This window comes from Cornus florida, unplaced genomic scaffold, assembly GCF_030987335.1.
Source record: "Cornus florida cultivar Cherokee Brave unplaced genomic scaffold, ASM3098733v1 CherokeeBrave_3.0.0_Hap2_Chr04, whole genome shotgun sequence".
Classification (NCBI taxonomy): domain Eukaryota; kingdom Viridiplantae; phylum Streptophyta; class Magnoliopsida; order Cornales; family Cornaceae; genus Cornus; species Cornus florida.
In genome coordinates this window covers 40,356,589-40,361,521 of record NW_026775574.1, presented here as the reverse complement: position 1 = coordinate 40,361,521, position 4,933 = coordinate 40,356,589, and the positions used below count along the sequence as shown (strand labels likewise).

Genomic DNA, 4,933 nt, shown 5'->3' with positions numbered 1-4,933 from the left:
GGTTGTCAACTCAGAATTGAATGCGACATCAAATAGTGGAATACTTGGACATCAAATCTCGAAATACCAAGACCTAAATGGTTATTTTCGGGCACAAACCCACTGGGAAGACCACCCTAGTGCGCACTATCTCAACAGGGAGAACTCATACCTCCCGCACTAAAGCCAAACTCTAGCCATATCATTGTAACAATGTCCCCAAGTGACTCCAAAATAAATAAGTTCATAACTTATATACGAAATATATATAAAGCACGAAACCACATCCCATGCATAAGTAGTTTGTAACCACAAAATACATGCTCTAAATCCACAACTACTATAGGATGACAATGTCGAATCTTCAGAGTGCGATTCGTTACACGCTATAATAACATCACATGTCGAATCTTTAATGTGCGATTCGTTACACGCTATAACAATATAATTCAATATTGAAACATAATATCATAAATCCATTACAAGTCTAAAACCATGCTTCAAACATAATACCAATGTCAAACACATGATTTAAATCAATAATGCAATAGAAACGGAAATTAATCAAGTAAACTAATTAATTTCTCTAAGTTTCAATCTCAACCAAATGGTCCCTAATTAATACATATTATACAACATAGCTTGATTATTACATATATCAATTCAAAAACTTGATTAGGCCATTTGAACAATAAAAATATAATTTAATTAATCATGATAATCAAGTCCCTAAATTCTAAAACAACATCAAATGGTCCCAAATTAACATATGCTAGTATACAAGCTCTAGTCATCACAAATATCAAGTTAAAAACTCAATTAGGCCAATGGAACCTTTAAAATAGATTTTAATTAACCTTTTTAATTAAAATCTCTAGATTTTCATACTCATCCAAATGCTCTGAAATTAAATTATGTTAAAGAATATGATAAGACTTAATTTAAAAGCATAACACAAGTTAATTTCATGCAAGGTACATCCATGAGAATTAAACTTTCACGAAAGATAATTATTAAACAAAAAGTGCAATTCTTATTCAAATAATTCCAATTTAATATATATTAACTAACATATCAAAGCATAATTTATCATCATGCCACAATTCAATTCTAAGCTATATACATCCTTGTAAATTAAATTTTATACAAAGAATGAAATATTACTAATTTTCTAGATTTGATACAAGGCATGCAAACAAGTTGTATAATCATGGAAAACACTCAATACAACACATACAAAATCCTAAAACACTCCCTACCTCCATTTGAGATGAAATCTCAATTCCCCACCGAAATGAAACCGCTCCGAATTCGACGATACTTCGAGGTTTCGTCGAGGACAACACGGTGAACAAGAACCCCAAGGAAACCCCATCAAAATCACAACTTGACTTCAAACCCGAACTCAAGAAATGGCCAAAACGAGATTCCAATCGGTGGAATCGAAGGTCTTGCCAAGATGAACATAAAACACTAAGGCACTTTGACTTTATACTGAAGGGAGGAAGGTCAAAAGGAAGGTGGCAGCCATAGCTGCCATGGGATCCTGCCAAGAGAGAGGAGAGAGAGAAAAATCTAATTTTTCTTTCTAAGACCCCCTATTTATAGAAAAACCCTAAAACTGTCCCGAACGGGCCCCGTCGGGTCCGGAAAAGTGAAATTTGAGCAGACGCGCTCCAACGGCAAAACTCCGTGAACAAATATGAACCAAAATGAGAAAAGATGAATAATAGAATAAACAGCATCGAAAACTGCGTCCCGAGCAGAGAGATATGCCCCAAACAAGTTCAGCGATACCGGGGCCAAAAACCTTGAAACTGGAGAAAAACAACCAAGGCCGTATGATAATCCAAGCTCAAAACAAGGCATTTAGCAATAACTTTTATTAATTGCACAATGGCCCCTCCAAAAAGTGAAAACTACACAACTGGCCCAAAATGAAAATATCTTCTAAAAATATTTTCTTAGAAACCCCTGAAATAAAATATTTTCAAAATATATTTATGAAAAACACCCCAAGAAAAGAAAAAGATTCTGAAGAACTGTGCATCCATGCCCTATAGATATCGGGAGCAACTAGAGTATTTTTCTACAAAAGTAAAGATACGTATTTTGTAGAAACCACTTAGAATGAAGATGCATGAAGTCAAAAACCAACTCCGAACATAAAAAGTGAAGTTGTGCCAAAAAGTGCCAAACGGGGAAAAGACAGAATAAGGAAAAGGACGAAAAGTGAAATGTGTCCGAAAAATGAAAATATGGAAATGACACGGTCCTTAAAGGAATTTGTTAATCCAAGGAAAAGAGTCTTGAAAATCATTCTAGAACACTTGAGACGACACTAAGTGACGAGAAACTGAACTTAGAAAGGAAAAGATCAACGGAAGAAAAATATCCGTGAAAATCTAAGAAAAAGAAAGGAAGGAAAATGACTGAGTCATTACAACCTACCCTTCTTAAAGAGATTTCGTCCCCGAAATCAGGAACAAACAAAAGAGAACCGAACAAGATCAAAGCAATATCAAACCAAAGGACATACCATAAGGTGTGAAGGTCATCCGAAGGAACGCAAAAACCAAGAACTTAGTGACACTTCCCAAATTAATCGGCATATTAACTCAATGTCAATCACGGAGAAAATCCCAAAACAACGATAAGTCAAATCACGACAGATGGCTAAGAATGATATGGCAGTAAGAACAATGACCAAAACCCACCCACACTTACTCTTCAGTATGGTAGCATGACAGTATAAGGCACTAGTTCACAACATGCCCTTATTAGACCAACCCAAAAATAAACTTTTCGATACAAATGACATCACTGTTAAAAATGATTATTACCAAAAGCACTACGGGAACCAAGCATCTGCGAGAGTTGGGGTAGCTAATCACAAAACTCTAACAACAATGTTATTGGCACCGTTACGCTTAAAGCCTTAAATCACTAATGCTGACATACTAATGACTCCCCCATCTGAAAACATGACAACAACAATACCAGTTCCAAATCCACAGCCTGACAAGTCTGTGCCATCAAGCCAATGGATTGGACCCACAAAACCGAAAACCTAAACACAGATCTAAAGTAGGCCTACCGTAGGGCTACATACAGAAGACAAAATGCTAGGTCAAAATCCCTATAATGGACAACAAAAATTTCAAAAAACAAGTCTACTACGTAGCTCACACATCTCTATCCCAACAACCAAGGTCACAAAACCTCAACATAAGTGCAGGAAAGATAAAGCAGTATAAACCATATACTCACATACTGCATACTTGCAAAAATTAATGACATAAATCAAATAATATCATAGTACTAAACACACAGTACACAAAAGGTAAACCAAATAAACCACCTATCACATAGGGGTAAAATAATGATGACGTGCTATACACCACTAATGACACTAGCATGTTAAACAGATATAGTATAAGCAAACGTATCATTCATATCCTTATACAACTACCACATAGTCATATATCCTAAACATATTTATAAGGCATGCCCGAAAATAATGGGGCTCATAAACATGTAAAAGTGATCATACAAATGGCAAGTTCGTAAAATCAATAGAAATGAATGGAATGCCTCTCAAAAATTACTATGCAGAAAACGTTCAACCGAACCTGGATGAGTCCAATCTCTCATTACGAGGAAAAAAATCATCCCCCAAACCAGGATGCCAACAAGTTCGATGAGAACTCTACAGGATTCTACCAGAACCCTAACACAATGCCCCAAGTTTCCAAGACAATGGAGAGTAATTAATTGCATCAAGTCATACAAGATTCATTTGAATTATGATGATGAACATGATTAGGGGAGTAAGACACTTGATTCACCGAATTATGGTTGATCAAACATTTGAGATAAAGATTTCACCTCGGCGTCTATGTCATTGGAATTGTCAACTTAATATAAGCCAACATTCTTCCTTCGACCTAAGTTTCTATCATTTTTTGAAGATAAGGATCTATGCATTGAATTCTCACTTATACTTTCATAAAGACGCCACACATCATCCTCATACTTATCAAGATAAGAACACCCATAGATGCATCAACCATACCCTTATGACTATCCGGCAAACTTTCAAAGAAATAATAAACTAATTGCCACTTAGGCATGTCATGATGTGGACACTTCCTAAGCAAGTCATTGAATCACTCCCATGCCTCATGAAATAATTCCCCATCCCCTTGAGAAAATTCTCTAATTGAAGTTCTCATGGCATTGGTCTTTGAAACCGGATAATACTTTTTCAAGAATTCTTGTTGCATTTCCGCCCAAGAAGTTATCGAAAAAGGCCTAAGATTGTTGAACCAATATTTTGCCTTGTCCTTAAGGGTGAAAGGAAAAAGTTTTAAGTCTTAAAACCTCTTTCGGCATATCCGTGTATCTCACAGTGGAACACACTTCAAGAAACTCTTCTAAATGCTTATAAGGTTCTTCACTTGGAAATCCATGATAGTTTGGCAGCATTTGAATGGTTTGCGGTTTAATTTTATAATAATGGGCTCTAAATGGGGGCAATTGAATGCAAGTGGGTGTATTGTATTTATTTGGCACATAATGGTCTCTTAAAGCAAGAGGATGATTCATAATTGGAGGTGCTATATAAGCACCTTGATTGCCTTGGACTATGGGAGGTTATGGAGCAAAAATTGGCCTAGGCATTCCCAATGGAATTTGGCCTTGTTGTTGTGGAAGAAATGGTCTTGGCATGCCCAAAGGTACTTGAATATTGTTATGATGCACATTGGGGTGGAGGATACTTTATTGGTTTATGTGACCAAGGTTGTTCTTCCATTGATGAAATGGAATGATTAAAATTACCCCTTCCCTTAGAATTACGAACAATGGATTCAAGATTCAAATTAAGTGGGACAAAAGTGTGATTTAATGACCTACGGCCATGCATGCGCTTTCAAAACAAAAACAAGTAACA

At 36.0% G+C, this 4,933-nt stretch overlaps 1 pseudogene; it reads left to right on the top strand.

Moving 5' to 3' along the window:
• Window positions 1-4,110: 4,110 nt before the first annotated feature.
• On the top strand, window positions 4,111-4,209 carry LOC132305692 (small nucleolar RNA R71; annotated as a pseudogene).
• The last annotated feature ends 724 nt before the right edge of the window (window positions 4,210-4,933 follow it).